We start from the raw sequence: 20,613 nt of genomic DNA on the forward strand, positions 1-20,613 counted from the left end.
TGGCTACTACTAGTACTTTTAGCTAGCCACAAAGCTAGCTACTGTAACCACGAAGAATTGACATCTATCTTGCATAATATTAGTTTTAGGTCATTTTTCCTGTTTAACTATCTGGCTAGCTAAATTGTTACGATTCACATATGTAGCTGATAATTATGAAGTCCAATGTTCGCTTTGTGTATATCTTTTTTCGTCTATTGTTGCCATTGTCCTGGCTGGAAGGAGTTCAGTGAATGGGGCGGTGAAGCGTGAGGTAATACAGTAGGGGTTTGTGCGAGTGCTTCTTAAATGTATTGTTTTATGTATTCTCCCCACTCTCGTCCTCACAAGAACATACCAGAGAACGTACTGGAGAAAACATTCGAGCATGAGGTGGAGCATGGTAGGTATTATGTTTGAGAAACACCCCTGAGTTTGAGAGTTACAAGCCTCCACTCACCCAGTAATTTTTGAACTGTCCCGAAATAATCCTATTAAAACACTGCATGAGAAATATGCCATGGACTCAAAACAATTGAAAGTACAGAGTATAAAACAGTACTTAGCCTAATATATTATTAAACAGCCACGATAGCAGCGTCTACCGATAGGCCTATTTTTAATTAATATTTCAACTCGTCACCACGCTCTACCTTCCACTGGTGTTTCCCAACTGTGTCCTCGGGTACCCCCAACAATACACATTTACATTTTAGAGCCAGACAAGCACACCTTGTTTCAATTTGGTAACTAATCCTTCGATTAGTTAACATTCCAGAGCTACAACAACAATGTGTGCTGATTGAACCAAACTAAATAATTGGAGGATGCGGCATCGATCCCGCTACCTCTCGCATGCTAAGCGAGCGCTCTACCATTTGAGCTAATCCCCCTGTGCCTCCAATAAGAAGTATGAAATCTCAAGGACCGCACTGCCAAATCCCTCGTCACTAGAAAGGATACTTTTTAAAAAGTATGCTTGCTTCAGCTTTCTAAAAGTATTTTTCATGGTAGTTCAGTAACGGTTGAAGCAGTGACTGCAGTAAGCCTAGTGGTGGAAATAGCGTATGGTTAGTGAGTTTTGGGTGTATGATAGCAGAAAAACCTGTGAGTCTGGACTTCCCCCTGCTGGCTGTCGTGGAATAACATCAGGATCAGATGATCGTGGGGATATGCATGTTAGTCGCCGAACATGGTCACTGTTTTCCTGTCTTTTGTCGTTCTTATGCTCACTGCGTCTCAGTGGATCGGTCCAAGGCCTTTCTACTGTAAGCAGAGGAGAGGACAGCCTTCCAGTAGAATAGATAGAGTCACAGCTCCCAACATTTACTAACAAATGACAGCTACAGATATTTAGCTTGCACTTGTATGTGCTAGAGAACTGTGTTACATACCAGTTATTTTCAAGATGTATAAATATAGAGATAGAAAATACATGTATGACTCCTGTTATTTTTGTTTTACCTTGTAATAAAGCACTTACGTGGTGATCTCTCTTAATGGTTCATGAGTAATTGGTATTGTTCGGCTGTTTACCTGCCTAAGTACCTTAGATCGCAAGCCCATAATTAGTCATAGGGCTGACTGGCTAGCTACTAGTACTGTTAGCTAGCACAAAGCTAGCTACTGTAACCACGAAGAATGACATCTATCTTGCATAATATTAGTTTTAGGTCATTTTTTCCTGTTTAACTATCTGGCTAGCTAAATTGTTACGATTCACATATGTAGCTGATAATTATGAAGTCCAATGTTCGCTTTGTGTATATCTTGTTTCGTCTATTGTTGCCATTGTCCTGGCTGAAGGAGGTTCAGTGAATGGGGCGGTGAAGCGTGAGGTAATACATAGGGGTTGTGCGAGTGCTTCTTAAATGTATTGTTTTATGTATTCTCCCCACTCTCGTCCTCACAAGAACATACTCAAGAGAACGTACTGGAGAAAACATTCGGAGCATGAGGTGGAGCATGGTAGGTAGTATGTTTGGAGAAACACCCCTGAGTTTGAGAGTTACAAGCCTCCACTCACCCAGTAATTTTTGAACTGTCCCGAAATAATCCTATTAAAACACTGCATGAGAAATATGCCATGGACTCAAAACAATTGAAAGTACAGAGTATAAAACAGTACTTAGCCTAATATATTATTAACAGCCACGATAGCAGCGTCTACCGATAGGCCTATTTTTAATTAATATTTCAACTCGTCACCACGCTCTACCTTCCACTGGTGTTTCCAACTGTTGTCCTCGGGTACCCCCAACAATACACATTTACATTTTAGAGCCAGACAAGCACACTTGTTTCAATTTGGTAACTAATCCTTCGATTAGTTACATCAGTCCAGAGCTACAACAACAATGTGTGCTGATTGAACCAAACTAAATAATTGGAGGATGCGGGCATCGATCCCGCTACCTCTCGCATGCTAAGCGAGCGCTCTACCATTTGAGCTAATCCCCCTGTGCCTCCAATAAGAAGTATGAAATCTCAAGGACCGCACTGCCAAATCCCTCGTCAACTAGAAAGGATACTTTTTAAAAAGTATGCTTGCTTCAGCTTTCTAAAAGTATTTTTCATGGTAGTTCAGTAACGGTTGAAGCAGTGACTGCAGTAAGCCTAGTGGTGGAAATAGCTGTATGGTTAGTGAGTTTTGGGTGTATGATAGCAGAAAAACCTGTGAGTCTGGACTTCCCCCTGCTGGCTGTCTGTGGAATAACATCAGGATCAGATGATCGTGGGGATATGCATGTTAGTCGCCCGAACATGGTCACTGTTTTCCTGTCTTTTGTCGTTCTTATGCTCACTGCGTCTCAGTGGATCGGTCCAAGGCCTTTCTACTGTAAGCAGAGGAGAGGACAGCCTTCCAGTAGAATAGATAGAGTCACAGCTCCCAACATTTACTAACAAATGAACAGCTACAGATATTTAGCTTGCACTTGTATGTGCTAGAGAACTGTGTTACATACCAGTTATTTTCAAGATGTATAAATATAGAGATAGAAATACATGTATGACTCCTGTATTTTTGTTTTACCTTGTAATAAACACTTACGTGGTGATCTCTCTTAATGGTTCATGAGTAATTTGGTATTGTTCGGCATGTTTACCTGCCTAAGTACCTTAGATCGCAAGCCCATAATTAGTCAATAGGGCTGACTGGCTAGCTACTAGTACTGTTAGCTAGCCACAAAGCTAGCTACTGTAACCACGAAGAATTGACATCTATCTTGCATAATATTAGTTTTAGGTCATTTTTTCCTGTTTAACTATCTGGCTAGCTAAATTGTTACATTCACATATGTAGCTGATAATTATGAAGTCCAATGTCGCTTTGTGTATATCTTGTTTCGTCTATTGTTGCCATTGTCCTGGCTGGAAGGAGGTTCAGTGAATGGGGCGGTGAAGCGTGAGGTAATACAGTAGGGGTTGTGCGAGTGTTCTTAAATGTATTGTTTTATGTATTCTCCCCACTCTCGTCCTCACAAGAACATACTCAAGAGAACGTACTGGAGAAAACATTCGGAGCATGAGGTGGAGCATGGTAGGTAGTATGTTTGGAGAAACACCCCGAGTTTGAGAGTTACAAGCCTCCACTCACCCAGTATTTTTGAACTGTCCCGAAATAATCCTATTAAAACACTGCATGAGAAATATGCCATGGACTCAAAACAATTGAAAGTACAGAGTATAAAACAGTACTTAGCTAATATATTATTAACAGCCACGATAGCAGCGTCTACCGATAGGCCTATTTTTAATTAATATTTCAACTCGTCACCACGCTCTACCTTCCACTGGTGTTTCCCAACTGTGTCTCGGGTACCCCAACAATACACATTTACATTTTAGAGCCAGACAAGCACACTTTTTTTCAATTTGGTAACTAATCCTTCGATTAGTTACATCAGTCCAGAGCTACAACAACAATGTGTGCTGATTGAACCAAACTAAATATTGGAGGATGCGGGCATCGATCCCGCTACCTCTCGCATGCTAAGCGAGCGCTCTACCATTTGAGCTAATCCCCCTGTGCCTCCAATAAGAAGTATGAAATCTCAAGGACCGCACTGCCAAATCCCTCGTCAACTAGAAAGGATACTTTTTAAAAAGTATGCTTGCTTCAGCTTTCTAAAAGTATTTTTCATGGTAGTTCAGTAACGGTTGAAGCAGTGACTGCAGTAAGCCTAGTGGTGGAAATAGCTGTATGGTTAGTGAGTTTTGGGTGTATGATAGCAGAAAAACCTGTGAGTCTGGACTTCCCCCTGCTGGCTGTCTGTGGAATAACATCAGGATCAGATGATCGTGGGGATATGCATGTTGTCGCCCGAACATGGTCACGTTTTCCTGTCTTTTGTCGTTCTTATGCTCACTGCGTCTCAGTGGATCGGTCCAAGGCCTTTCTACTGTAAGCAGAGGAGAGGACAGCCTTCCAGTAGAATAGATAGAGTCACAGCTCCCAACATTTACTAACAAATGAACAGCTACAGATATTTAGCTTGCACTTGTATGTGCTAGAGAACTGTGTTACATACCAGTTATTTTCAAGATGTATAAATAGAGATAGAAATACATGTATGACTCCTGTTATTTTTGTTTTACCTTGTAATAAAGCACTTACGTGGTGATCTCTCTATGGTTCATGAGTAATTTGGTATTGTTCGGCATGTTTACCTGCCTAAGTACCTTAGATCGCAAGCCCATAATAGTCAATAGGGCTGACTGGCTAGCTACTAGTACTGTTAGCTAGCCACAAAGCTAGCTACTGTAACCACGAAGAATTGACATCTATCTTGCATAATATTAGTTTTAGGTCATTTTTTCCTGTTTAACTTCTGGCTAGCTAAATTGTTACGATTCACATATGTAGCTGATAATTATGAAGTCCAATGTTCGCTTTGTGTATATCTTGTTTCGTCTATTTTGCCATTGTCCTGGCTGGAAGGAGGTTCAGTGAATGGGGCGGTGAAGCGTGAGGTATACAGTAGGGGTTGTGCGAGTGCTTCTTAAATGTATTGTTTTATGTATTCTCCCACTCTCGTCCTCACAAGAACATACTCAAGAGAACGTACTGGAGAAAACATTCGGAGCATGAGTGTGGCATGGTAGGTAGTATGTTTGGAGAAACACCCCTGAGTTTGAGAGTTACAAGCCTCCACTCACCCAGTAATTTTTGAACTGTCCCGAAATAATCCTATTAAAACACTGCATGAGAAATATGCCATGGACTCAAAACAATTGAAAGTACAGAGTATAAAACAGTACTTAGCCTAATATATTATTAACAGCCACGATAGCAGCGTCTACCGATAGGCCTATTTTTAATTAATATTTCAACTCGTCACCACGCTCTACCTTCCACTGGTGTTTCCCAACTGTTGTCCTCGGGTACCCCCAACAATACACATTTACATTTTAGAGCCAGACAAGCACACTTGTTTCAATTTGGTAACTAATCCTTCGATTAGTTACATCAGTCCAGAGCTACAACAACAATGTGTGCTGATTGAACCAAACTAAATATTGGAGGATGCGGGCATCGATCCCGCTACCTCTCGCATGCTAAGCGAGCGCTCTACCATTTGAGCTAATCCCCCTGTGCCTCCAATAAGAAGTATGAAATCTCAAGGACCGCACTGCCAAATCCCTCGTCTACTAGAAAGGATACTTTTTAAAAAGTATGCTTGCTTCAGCTTTCTAAAAGTATTTTTCATGGTAGTTCAGTAACGGTTGAAGCAGTGACTGCAGTAAGCCTAGTGGTGGAAATAGCTGTATGGTTAGTGAGTTTTGGTGTATGATAGCAGAAAAACCTGTGAGTCTGGACTTCCCCCTGCTGGCTGTCTGTGGATAACATCAGGATCAGATGATCGTGGGGATATGCATGTTAGTCGCCCGAACATGGTCACTGTTTTCCTGTCTTTTGTCGTTCTTATGCTCACTGCGTCTCAGTGGATCGGTCCAAGGCCTTTCTACTGTAAGCAGAGGAGAGGACAGCCTTCCAGTAGAATAGATAGAGTCACAGCTCCCAACATTTACTAACAAATGAACAGCTACAGATATTTAGCTTGCACTTGTATGTGCTAGAGAACTGTGTTACATACCAGTTATTTTCAAGATGTATAAATATAGAGATAGAAATACATGTATGACTCCTGTTATTTTTGTTTTACCTTGTAATAAAGCACTTACGTGGTGATCTCTCTTAATGGTTCATGAGTAATTTGGTATTGTTCGCATGTTTACCTGCCTAAGTACCTTAGATCGCAAGCCCATAATTAGTCAATAGGGCTGACTGGCTAGCTACTAGTACTGTTAGCTAGCCACAAAGCTAGCTACTGTAACCAGAAGAATTGACATCTATCTTGCATAATATTAGTTTTAGGTCATTTTTTCCTGTTTAACTATCTGGCTAGCTAAATTGTTACGATTCACATATGTAGCTGATAATTATGAAGTCCAATGTTCGCTTTGTGTATATCTTGTTTCGTCTATTGTTGCCATTGTCCTGGCTGGAAGGAGGTTCAGTGAATGGGGCGGTGAAGCGTGAGGTAATACAGTAGGGGTTGTGCGAGTGCTTCTTAAATGTATTGTTTTATGTATTCTCCCCACTCTCGTCCTCACAAGAACATACTCAAGAGAACGTACTGGAGAAAACATTCGGAGCATGAGGTGGAGCATGGTAGGTAGTATGTTTGGAGAAACACCCCTGAGTTTGAGAGTTACAAGCCTCCACTCACCCAGTAATTTTTGAACTGTCCCGAAATAATCCTATTAAACACTGCATGAGAAATATGCCATGGACTCAAAACAATTGAAAGTACAGAGTATAAACAGTACTTAGCCTAATATATTATTAACAGCCACGATAGCAGCGTCTACCGATAGGCCTATTTTTAATTATATTCAACTCGTCACCACGCTCTACCTTCCACTGGTGTTTCCCAACTGTGTCCTCGGGTACCCCCAACAATACACATTTACATTTAGAGCCAGACAAGCACACTTGTTTCAATTTGGTAACTAATCCTTCGATTAGTTAATCAGTCCAGAGCTACAACAAACAATGTGTCTGATTGAACCAACTAAATAATTGGAGGATGCGGGCATCGATCCCGCTACCTCTCGCATGCTAAGCGAGCGCTCTACCATTTGAGCTAATCCCCCTGTGCCTCCAATAAGAAGTATGAAATCTCAAGGACCGCACTGCCAAATCCCTCGTCACTAGAAAGGATACTTTTTAAAAAGTATGCTTGCTTCAGCTTTCTAAAAGTATTTTTCATGGTAGTTCAGTAACGGTTGAAGCAGTGACTGCAGTAAGCCTAGTGGTGGAAATAGCTGTATGGTTAGTGAGTTTTGGGTGTATGATAGCAGAAAAACCTGTGAGTCTGGACTTCCCCTGCTGGCTGTCTGTGGAATAACATCAGGATCAGATGATCGTGGGGATATGCATGTTAGTCGCCCGAACATGGTCACTGTTTCCTGTCTTTTGTCGTTCTTATGCTCACTGCGTCTCAGTGGATCGGTCCAAGGCCTTTCTACTGTAAGCAGAGGAGAGGACAGCCTTCCAGTAGAATAGATAGAGTCACAGCTCCAAACATTTACTAACAAATGAACAGCTACAGATATTTAGCTTGCACTTGTATGTGCTAGAGAACTGTGTTACATACCAGTTATTTTCAAGATGTATAAATATAGAGATAGAAATACATGTATAGACTCCTGTTTTTTTGTTTTACCTTGTAATAAAGCACTTACGTGGTGATCTCTTTAATGGTTCATGAGTAATTTGGTATTGTTCGGCATGTTTACCTGCCTAAGTACCTTAGATCGCAAGCCCATAATTAGTCAATAGGGCTGACTGGCTAGCTACTAGTACTGTTAGCTAGCCACAAAGCTAGCTACTGTAACCACGAAGAATTGACATCTATCTTGCATAATATTAGTTTTAGGTCATTTTTTCCTGTTTAACTATCTGGCTAGCTAAATTGTTACGATTCACATATGTAGCTGATAATTATGAAGTCCAATGTTCCGCTTTGTGTAATCTTGTTTCGTCTATTGTTGCCATTGTCCTGCTGGAAGGAGGTTCAGTGAATGGGGGCGTGAAGCTGAGGTAATACAGTAGGGGTTGTGCGAGTGCTCTTAAATGTATTGTTTTATGTATTCTCCCACTCTCGTCCTCACAAGAACATACTCAAGAACGTACTGGAGAAAACATTCGGAGCATGAGGGTGGAGCATGGTAGGTAGTATGTTTGAGAAACACCCCTGAGTTTGAGAGTTACAAGCCTCCACTCACCCAGTAATTTTTGAACTGTCCCGAAATAATCCTATTAAAACACTGCATGAGAAATATGCCATGGACTCAAAACAATTGAAAGTACAGAGTATAAAACAGTACTTAGCCTAATATATTATTAACAGCCACGATAGCAGCGTCTACCGATAGGCCTATTTTTAATTAATATTTCAACTCGTCACCACGCTCTACCTTCCACTGGTGTTTCCCAACTGTTGTCCTCGGGTACCCCCAACAATACACATTTACATTTTAGAGCCAGACAAGCACACTTGTTTCAATTTGGTAACTAATCCTTCGATTAGTTACATCAGTCCAGAGCTACAACAACAATGTGTGCTGATTGAACCAAACTAAATAATTGGAGGATGCGGGCATCGATCCCGCTACCTCTCGCATGCTAAGCGAGCGCTCTACCATTTGAGCTAATCCCCCTGTGCCTCCAATAAGAAGTATGAAATCTCAAGGACCGCACTGCCAAATCCCTCGTCACTAGAAAGGATACTTTTTAAAAAGTATGCTTGCTTCAGCTTTCTAAAAGTATTTTTCATGGTAGTTCAGTAACGGTTGAAGCAGTGACTGCAGTAAGCCTAGTGGTGGAAATAGCTGTATGGTTAGTGAGTTTTGGGTGTATGATAGCAGAAAAACCTGTGAGTTCTGGATCTCCCCCTGCTGCTGTCTGTGGAATAACATCAGGATCAGATGATCGTGGGGATATGCATGTTAGTCGCCCGAACATGGTCACTGTTTTCCTGTCTTTTGTCGTTCTTATGCTCACTGTCTCAGTGGATCGGTCCAAGGCCTTTCTACTGTAAGCAGAGGAGAGGACAGCCTTCCAGTAGAATAGATAGAGTCACAGCTCCCAACATTTACTAACAAATGAACAGCTACAGATATTTAGCTTGCACTTGTATGTGCTAGAGAACTGGTTACATACCAGTTATTTTCAAGATGTATAAATATAGAGATAGAAATACATGTATGACTCCTGTTATTTTTGTTTTACCTTGTAATAAAGCACTTACTGGTGATCTCTCTTAATGGTTCATGAGTAATTTGGTATTGTTCGGCATGTTTACCTGCCTAAGTACCTTAGATCGCAAGCCCATAATTAGTCAATAGGGCTGACTGGCTAGCTACTAGTACTGTTAGCTAGCACAAAGCTAGCTACTGTAACCACGAAAGAATTGACATCTATCTTGCATAATATTAGTTTTAGGTCATTTTCCTGTTTAACTATCTGGCTAGCTAAATTGTTACGATTCACATATGTAGCTGATAATTATAATCCACACTATGGTATTAACCACTACCACTATGAAATTAACCACTAACCCACTATGGTATTAACCACTAGACCACTATGGTATTAACCAATAGACCACTATGGAATTAACCACTAACCCACTATGGTATTAACCACTAACCCACTATGGAATTAACCACTAGACCACTATGGTATTAACCACTAACCCACTATGGAATTAACCACTAACCCACTATGGTATTAACAATAGACCACTATGGAATTAACCACTAACCCACTATGGTATTAACCAATAGACCACTATGGTATTAACCACTAGACCACTATGGTATTAACCACTAACCCACTATGGTATTAATCAATAGACCACTATGGTATTAACCACTAGACCACTATGGAATTAACCACTAACCCACTATGGAATTAACCACTAACCCACTATGGTATTAACCACTAGACCACTATGGTATTAACCACTAACCCACTATGGTATTAACCAATAGACCACTATGGTATTACCACACCCACTATGGTATTAACCAATAGACCACTATGGTATTAATCACTAGACCACTATGGTATTAACCACTAACCCACTATGAAATTAACCACTAACCCACTATGGTATTAACCACTAGACCACTATGGTATTAATCACTAGACCACTATGGTATTAACCACTAACCCACTATGGAATTAACCACTAACCCACTATGGTATTAACCAATAGACCACTATGGTATTAACCACTAACCCACTATGAAATTACCCACTAGACCACTATGGTATTAACCACTAACCCACTATGGAATTAACCACTAACCCACTATGGTATTAACCACTAGACCACTATGGAATTAACCACTAACCCACTATGGTATTACCCACTAGACCACTATGGTATTAACCACTAGACCACTATGGAATTAACCACTAGACCACTATGGTATTAACCACTAACCGACTATGGTATTAACCACTAGACCACTATGGAATTAACCACTAGACCACTATGGTATTAACCACTAGACCACTATGGTATTAACCACCAGACCACTATGGAATTAACCACTAACCCACTATGGTATTAACCACTAGACCACTATGGAATTAACCACCAGACCACTATGGTATTAACCACTAACCCACTATGAAATTAACCACTAACCCACTATGGTATTAACCACTAGACCACTATGGTATTAACCACCAGACCACTATGGTATTAACCACTAACCCACTATGGTATTAACCACTAGACCACTATGGTATTAACCACTAGACCACTATGGAATTAACCACTAACCCACTATGGTATTACCCACTAGACCACTATGGTATTAACCACTAGACCACTATGGAATTAACCACTAGACCACTATGGTATTAACCACTAACCGACTATGGTATTAACCACTAGACCACTATGGTATTAACCACTAACCCACTATGGAATTAACCACTAACCCACTATGGAATTAACCACTAGACCACTATGGTATTAATCACTAGACCACTATGGTATTAACCACTAGACCACTATGGTATTAACCACTAGACCACTATGGTATTAACCACTAGACCACTATGGTATTAACCACTAGACCACTATGGTATTAACCACTAGACCACTATGGAATTAACCACTAGACCACTATGGTATTAATCACTAGACCACTATGGAATTCACCACTAACCCACTATGGTATTAACCACTAACCCACTATGGAATTAACCACTAGACCACTATGGTATTAACCACTAGACCACTATGGTATTAACCACTAACCCACTATGGTATTAACCACTAGACCACTATGGTATTAACCACTAGACCACTATGGTATTAACCACTAGACCACTATGGTATTAACCACTAGACCACTATGGTATTAACCACTAGACCACTATGGAATTAACCACTAACCCACTATGGTATTAACCACTAACCCACTATGGAATTAACCACTAGACCACTATGGTATTAACCACTAACCCACTATGGAATTAACCACTAACCCACTATGGTATTAACCAATAGACCACTATGGTATTAACCACTAACCCACTATGGTATTAACCAATAGACCACTATGGTATTAACCACTAACCCACTATGGTATTAACCAATAGACCACTATGGTATTAATCACTAGACCACTATGGTATTAACCACTAACCCACTATGAAATTAACCACTAACCCACTATGGTATTAACCACTAGACCACTATGGTATTAACCACTAGACCACTATGGTATTAACCACTAGACCACTATGGAATTAATCACTAGACCACTATGGTATTAACCACTAACCCACTATGAAATTAACCACTAACCCACTATGGTATTAACCACTAGACCACTATGGTATTAACCAATAGACCACTATGGAATTAACCACTAACCCACTATGGTATTAACCACTAACCCACTATGGAATTAACCACTAGACCACTATGGTATTAACCACTAACCCACTATGGAATTAACCACTAACCCACTATGGTATTAACCAATAGACCACTATGGAATTAACCACTAACCCACTATGGTATTAACCAATAGACCACTATGGTATTAACCACTAGACCACTATGGTATTAACCACTAACCCACTATGGTATTAATCAATAGACCACTATGGTATTAACCACTAGACCACTATGGAATTAACCACTAACCCACTATGGAATTAACCACTAACCCACTATGGTATTAACCACTAGACCACTATGGTATTAACCACTAACCCACTATGGTATTAACCAATAGACCACTATGGTATTAACCACTAACCCACTATGGTATTAACCAATAGACCACTATGGTATTAATCACTAGACCACTATGGTATTAACCACTAACCCACTATGAAATTAACCACTAACCCACTATGGTATTAACCACTAGACCACTATGGTATTAATCACTAGACCACTATGGTATTAACCACTAACCCACTATGGAATTAACCACTAACCCACTATGGTATTAACCAATAGACCACTATGGTATTAACCACTAACCCACTATGAAATTACCCACTAGACCACTATGGTATTAACCACTAACCCACTATGGAATTAACCACTAACCCACTATGGTATTAATCACTAGACCACTATGGTATTAACCACTAACCCACTATGGAATTACCCACTAGACCACTATGGTATTAACCACTAGACCACTATGGAATTAACCACTAGACCACTATGGTATTAACCACTAACCCACTATGGTATTAACCACTAGACCACTATGGTATTAATCACTAGACCACTATGGTATTAACCACTAGACCACTATGGTATTAACCAATAGACCACTATGGTATTAACCACTAGACCACTATGGTATTAACCACTAGACCACTATGGAATTAACCACTAGACCACTATGGTATTAACCACTAGACCACTATGGTATTAACCACTAGACCACTATGGTATTAACCACTAACCCACTATGGTATTAACCACTAGACCACTATGGAATTAACCACTAGACCACTATGGAATTAACCACTAACCCACTATGGTATTAACCACTAGACCACTATGGAATTAACCACCAGACCACTATGGTATTAACCACTAGACCACTATGGTATTAACCACTAGACCACTATGGTATTAACCACTAGACCACTATGGAATTAACCACTAGACCACTATGGTATTAACCACCAGACCACTATGGTATTAACCACCAGACCACTATGGTATTAACCACTAACCCACTATGGTATTAACCACCAGACCACTATGGTATTAACCACTAGACCACTATGGTATTAACCACTAGACCACTATGGTATTAACCACTAGACCACTATGGAATTAACCACCAGACCACTATGGTATTAACCACCAGACCACTATGGTATTAACCACCAGACCACTATGGTATTAACCACTAGACCACTATGGTATTAACCACTAGACCACTATGGTATTAAACACCAGACCACTATGGTATTAACCACCAGACCACTATGGTATTAACCACTAACCCACTATGGTATTAACCACTAGACCACTATGGTATTAACCACCAGACCACTATGGTATTAACCACTAACCCACTATGGTATTAACCACCAGACCACTATGGTATTAACCACTAGACCACTATGGAATTAACCACTAGACCACTATGGTATTAACCACTAGACCACTATGGTATTAACCACTAACCCACTATGGAATTAACCACTAGACCACTATGGTATTACCCACTAGACCACTATGGAATTAACCACTAACCCACTATGGTATTAATCACTAGACCACTATGGTATTAATCACTAGACCACTATGGAATTAACCACTAACCCACTATGGTATTAACCACTAACCCACTATGGTATTAATCACTAGACCACTATGGTATTAATCACTAGACCACTATGGAATTAACCACTAACCCACTATGGTATTAACCACTAACCCACTATGGTATTAATCACTAGACCACTATGGTATTAACCACTAGACCACTATGGTATTAACCACTAGACCACTATGGTATTAACCACTAGACCACTATGGAATTAACCACTAGACCACTATGGAATTAACCACTAGACCACTATGGAATTAACCACTAACCCACTATGGTATTAACCACTAACCCACCATGGTATTAACCACTAGACCACTATGGTATTAATCACTAGACCACTATGGAATTAACCACTAACCCACTATGGTATTAACCACTAACCCACTATGGAATTAACCACTAGACCACTATGGTATTACCCACTAGACCACTATGGAATTAACCACTAGACCACTATGGAATTAACCACTAGACCACTATGGAATTAACCACTAGACCACTATGGAATTAACCACTAACCCACTATGGTATTAACCACTAGACCACTATGGTATTAACCACTAGACCACTATGGAATTAACCACCAGACCACTATGGTATTAACCAATAGACCACTATGGAATTAACCACTAACCCACTATGGTATTAACCACTAACCCACTATGGTATTAACCACCAGACCACTATGGAATTAACCACTAGACCACTATGGTATTAACCACTAGACCACTATGGTATTAACCACTAGACCACTATGGTATTAACCACTAGACCACTATGGAATTAACCACTAACCCACTATGGTATTAACCACTAGACCACTATGGAATTAACCACTAACCCACTATGGTATTAACCACTAACCCACTATGGTATTAACCACTAGACCACTATGGTATTAACCACTAGACCACTATGGTATTAACCACCAGACCACTATGGTATTAACCACTAGACCACTATGGAATTAACCACTAGACCACTATGGAATTAACCACTAGACCACTATGGTATTAACCACTAGACCACTATGGAATTAACCACTAGACCACTATGGAATTAACCACTAACCCACTATGGAATTAACCACTAGACCACTATGGTATTAACCACTAGACCACTATGGAATTAACCACTAGACCACTATGGTATTAACCACTAGACCACTATGGTATTAACCACTAGACCACTATGGTATTAACCACTAGACCACTATGGAATTAACCACTAGACCACTATGGAATTAACCACTAGACCACTATGGTATTAACCACTAGACCACTATGGAATTAACCACTAGACCACTATGGAATTAACCACTAGACCACTATGGTATTAACCACTAGACCACTATGGTATTAACCACTAGACCACTATGGTATTAACCACCAGACCACTATGGTATTAACCACCAGACCACTATGGTATTAACCACCAGACCACTATGGTATTACCCACTAGACCACTATGGAATTAACCACTAGACCACTATGGAATTAACCACTAGACCACTATGGTATTAACCACTAGACCACTATGGTATTAACCACTAACCCACTATGGAATTAACCACTAACCCACTATGGTATTAACCACTAGACCACTATGGTATTAACCACTAACCCACTATGGTATTAACCACTAGACCACTATGGTATTAACCACTAGACCACTATGGTATTAACCACTAACCCACTATGGTATTAACCACTAGACCACTATGGAATTAACCACTAGACCACTATGGAATTAACCACTAGACCACTATGGTATTAACCACTAGACCACTATGGAATTAACCACTAACCCACTATGGTATTAACCACTAGACCACTATGGTATTAACCACTAGACCACTATGGTATTAACCACTAACCCACTATGGTATTAACCACTAGACCACTATGGAATTAACCACTAGACCACTATGGAATTAACCACTAGACCACTATGGTATTAACCACTAACCCACTATGGTATTAACCACTAGACCACTATGGAATTAACCACTAGACCACTATGGTATTAACCACTAGACCACTATGGAATTAACCACTAACCCACTATGGTATTAACCACTAACCCACTATGGTATTAACCACTAGACCACTATGGTATTAACCACTAGACCACTATGGTATTAACCACTAGACCACTATGGAATTAACCACTAGACCACTATGGTATTAACCACTAACCCACTATGGTATTAACCACTAACCCACTATGGTATTAACCACTAGACCACTATGGTATTAACCACTAACCCACTATGGTATTAACCACTAGACCACTATGGTATTAACCACTAGACCACTATGGTATTAACCACTAGACCACTATGGTATTAACCACTAGACCACTATGGTATTAACCACTAGACCACTATGGTATTAACCACTAGACCACTATGGAATTAACCACTAACCCACTATGGTATTAACCACTAGACCACTATGGAATTAACCACTAACCCACTATGGTATTAACCACTAGACCACTATGGAATTAACCACAAGACCACTATGGTATTAACCACTAGACCACTATGGTATTAACCAATAGACCACTATGGTATTACCCACTAGACCACTATGGTATTAACCACTAACCCACTATGGTATTAACCACTAGACCACTATGGTATTACCCACTAGACCACTATGGTATTAACCACAAGACCACTATGGTATTACCCAGTTTACAGACTCAACACTGAACAGATACAAGCCATTCTTCTTCATCAAAGAATGACGATTTCAATTCAGTCAGACTTCATTTACAGTGAGAGGACCATGGTAGACCAACTCATTATGGACTTTAAAATGGGCTTTCTTGGATTTGGCTCATCGTCACCTAAAAGGTCATATTCTACATTTGCAAATCAGCAAATAAAGTGGAAACAAGTGTTTTAGTTCAAATGTCAGTACTCTAAAACTGATCCATCACTAACTGTTAGAGTGCTGTAACCTTTGAGATCAGCTACACACACACACACACAGTGCATGCGCACACTCACGCACACACACGACCCAGTGAAGTGCTCTCGGGCCCCAGTCGGAGCCAGCAGGCCCAGCCAACACTGCAAACCTGGGGAACACAGTGATGAGAGACGGCTACCAGAGAAACTTAGCAACACACACACACACACAGCCTCAGCTATCAACTCGTCCCTTATCAAGACCCCTTCTTATCTCTCTCCACAGTCTTCTCCTCATGCTAATTTTTTGACATCACTCCTTTCCTTGAAATTCTCTCTCCATGTCCTTCCACGGTGGATATCATACGGATTTACCTCCCTTCCATCTATTTCACATTAGTTTGAGTTACAAAGTGGGATTGAAATTAACTTCATTGCGATTTTTGTCATTGATCGACAAAAAATACTATGTAACGCCAAATCGGAAGAAATTGGGAATATTTATGAACAATAAACCACGACTATAACTACTATAGGTATTCATCCCCCCTGTGTTAATACATGTTAGAATCACCTCCTGCAGCGATTACAGCTCTGAGTCTTTTTGGGGAAGTCTCTAAGAGCTTTGCACACCTGGAATGGCAATATTTGCCCATTACTCTTTTTAATAGAAATGTTCAAATTTTGCAAGAGATTTTCAAGCAGATTTAAGTCAAAACTGTAACTTGGCAACTCAGAAAAATTCACTTTCTTGGTAAGTAACCCCAGTGTAGATTTCAGACTAAACCAGGTTTTCCTCTAGGATGTTGCCTGTACTTAGCTCAATCCTTTTTCTTTTTACACATTAAAACTCGTTTTTCAACCGCTGCACAAATTTCTTGTTAACAAACTATAGTTTTGGCAAGTCGGTTAGGACATCTTCTTTGTGCATGACACAAGTACATTTCCCAACAATTGTTTACAGACAAATTATTTCACTTATAATTCACTGTATCACAATTCCAGTGGGTCAGAAGTTTACATACACTAAATTGACTGTGCCTTTAAACAGCTTGGAAAATTCCAGAAAATGATATCTTGGCTTTAGAAGCTTCTGATAAGCTAATTGACATCATTTGAGTCAATTGGAGGTGTACCTGTGGATGTATTTCAAGGCCTACCTTCAAACTCAGTGCCTCTTTGCTTGACATCATGGGAATATCAAAAGAAATCAGCCAAGACCTCAGAAAATAAATTGTAGACCTCCACAAGTCTGGTTCATCCTTGGAAGCAATTTCCAAACACCTGAAGGTACCACGTTCATCTGTACAAACAATAGTACGCAAGTATAAACACCATGGGACCACGTAGCCATCACACCACTCAGGAAGGAGACGCGTTCTGTCTCCTAGAGATGAACGTACTTTGGTGTGAAAGTGCAAATCCATCACAAAACAACAGCAAAGGACCTTGTGAAGATGCTGGAGGAAACAGGTACAAAAGTATCTATATCCATAGTAAAACGAGTCCTATATTGACATAACCTGAAAGGCCGCTCAGCAAGGAAGAAGCCACTGCTCCAAAACCGCCATAAAAAAGCTAGACTACGGTTTGCAACTGCACATGGGGACAAAGATCGTACTTTTTGGAGAAATGTCCTCTGGTCTGATGAAACAAAAATAGAACTGTTTGGCCATAATGACCATCGTTAAGTTTGGAGGAAAAAGGGGGAGGCTTGCAAGCCGAAGAACACCATCCCAACCGTGAAGCACGGGGGTGGCAGCATCATGTTGTGGGGGTGCTTTGCTGCAGGAGGGACTGGTGCACTTCACAAAATAGATGGCATCATGAGGTAGGAAAATTATGTGGATATATTGAAGCAACATCTCAAGACATCAGTCAGGAAGTTAAAGCTTGGTCGCAAATGGGTCTTCCAAATGGACAATGACCCCAAGCATACTTCCAAAGTTGTGGCAAAATGGCTTAAGGACAACCAAGTCAAGGTATTGGAGTGGCCATCACAAAGCCCTGACCTCAATCCCATAGAAAATTTGTGGGCAGAACTGAAGAAGTGTTTGCAAGCAAGGAGGCCTACAAACCTGACTCAGTTACACCAGCTCTGTCAGGAGGAATGGGCCAAAATTCACCCAACTTATTGTGGGAAGCTCGTGGAAGGCTACCCGAAACGTTTGACACAAGTTTAACAATTTAAAGGCAATGCTACCAAATACTAATTAAGAGTTTGTAAACTTCTGACCCACTGGGAATGTGATGAAAGAAACTAAAGCTGAAATAAATCATTCGCTCTACTATTATTCTGACATTTCACATTCTTAAAATAAAGTGGTGATCGTAACTGACTTAAGACTGACCTAAGACAATTTTTACTAGGATTAAATGTCAGGAATTGTGAAAAACTGAGTTTAAATGTATTTGGCTAAGGTATATGTAAACTTCCGACATCAACGGTATGTATGTTTTGGAAAAAATTGTATTCTGTATATTTTTCTTCTTCTTTTCGCTCTGTCATTCATGTCATAATTGTAGAGTAACTACAAAGTTGTTGATTCATCCTACGTTTTCTCCCTTCACAGCCATTGAACTCTGTGGCATTTGTTGAATCACCAATGACCTCATGGTGACATCCCTGAGCAGTTGACTTTCTGTCCTGCAGGTCATATATAACTTTATGTTAGTTCTTACATTTTTATTATTTTGTTAACAACAAAATGTGAAAAAATCCAAAGGAGCTGAATACTTTTGATACGCACTGTATCACATTCCAGAATTCTGTCACATTCCATAGTCCTGTCCACCTTCTATAGCCCAGCCACTCTGCAGAATCCTGAACCACTCTATGATCCCCTCCAAATCAACATCCCATTCCAGAACTCTGTCACATTCCATCTGTCTGTCACTTTCTACCCCAAAGCCAGGCCATGGAAAAAGAGAGCGAGTGACAGAGGAGAGGAGAGATGGAGGAGAGATGGAGGGGAGATGGAGGAGAGAGGAGGAGAGATGGAGGAGAGATGGAGGAGGAGGAGAAGAAAGACGATGAGGAGGAAGAATGGGAAGAGGTGAGGAAGAATGGGAAGAGGTGGAGGAGGAGGAGTGGGAGGAGGAGTAGAGGGAAAGCAGTCACGGAAACAGATGCTGACAGACAGAGAAAGAGAGACAAAGAAGGTGAGTGATGAAAAGAGGGTGGAAAAGACAGGCAGGCAGAGAGAAAGAAGAGAGAAAACTGCCAGAGATGTTTTTTTGCTCCAATGGGACAAAAGGTTACGGCATGACGGGGGTAGGTGTCAGATGATGTGTGACAAGCCCAAATTAAAGATGACATAATGGTGGGGGCCGGTCGGGCAGGTAGAGGCAGGGGCCCGTGGCCGGGCCATGCTGGGCTGGGCAGCAGGGGGCTGCCCCACTGTGGGCTGCTCCTCCATATGGAACGAGTTAGCCTAGCGCTGCTAATGAAATGCAGGTTGACGTCAGGCTGACACCCGCCCATTGCTTTGCTGCTTAATTTGTTATAATATTTGTCTTACAAATTAGCGCTTTTGCTGAGAGAGAGAGACAGGAGGACGTGGGGTTTTAGGCTTCAGATGAGCAAAGACAGGACAAAGACAGGGCCTTAGTGTGACTGCCACAGGACGAGATCTTGAGGGTTTAGTGTTAGCGATAGAGGTAGAGAGAGGCTTGAGGCATTAGCATAAGTGCTAACAAGAGAAGGGCTTTCGGTTTTAGTATAAGGGTACTATGGAACCATTTAAGTGGGTGTGTTAGTGTGAAGGGTGCAGTCTGTGCAGTCTCTCTTTAGAGACCCA

The 20,613-nt window shown here is 40.7% G+C and overlaps 5 non-coding genes across 5 annotated transcripts; all 5 read right to left on the reverse strand.

Moving 5' to 3' along the window:
* Nucleotides 1-2,366: 2,366 nt before the first annotated feature.
* On the reverse strand, nucleotides 2,367-2,439 carry trnaa-agc. Its single transcript has one exon. It is a non-coding gene; the product is annotated as a tRNA-Ala (tRNA).
* Nucleotides 2,440-3,934: 1,495 nt separating this feature from the next.
* trnaa-agc lies at nucleotides 3,935-4,007 on the reverse strand. Its single transcript has one exon. It is a non-coding gene; the product is annotated as a tRNA-Ala (tRNA).
* Nucleotides 4,008-5,500: 1,493 nt separating this feature from the next.
* On the reverse strand, nucleotides 5,501-5,573 carry trnaa-agc. Its single transcript has one exon. It is a non-coding gene; the product is annotated as a tRNA-Ala (tRNA).
* A 1,494-nt stretch (nucleotides 5,574-7,067) lies between these two features.
* On the reverse strand, nucleotides 7,068-7,140 carry trnaa-agc. Its single transcript has one exon. It is a non-coding gene; the product is annotated as a tRNA-Ala (tRNA).
* A 1,496-nt stretch (nucleotides 7,141-8,636) lies between these two features.
* trnaa-agc lies at nucleotides 8,637-8,709 on the reverse strand. Its single transcript has one exon. It is a non-coding gene; the product is annotated as a tRNA-Ala (tRNA).
* Nucleotides 8,710-20,613: the final 11,904 nt, after the last annotated feature.

The sequence above is a fragment of the Salvelinus namaycush genome, chromosome 17 (genome assembly GCF_016432855.1).
Source record: "Salvelinus namaycush isolate Seneca chromosome 17, SaNama_1.0, whole genome shotgun sequence".
In the NCBI taxonomy this organism is placed as follows: domain Eukaryota; kingdom Metazoa; phylum Chordata; class Actinopteri; order Salmoniformes; family Salmonidae; genus Salvelinus; species Salvelinus namaycush.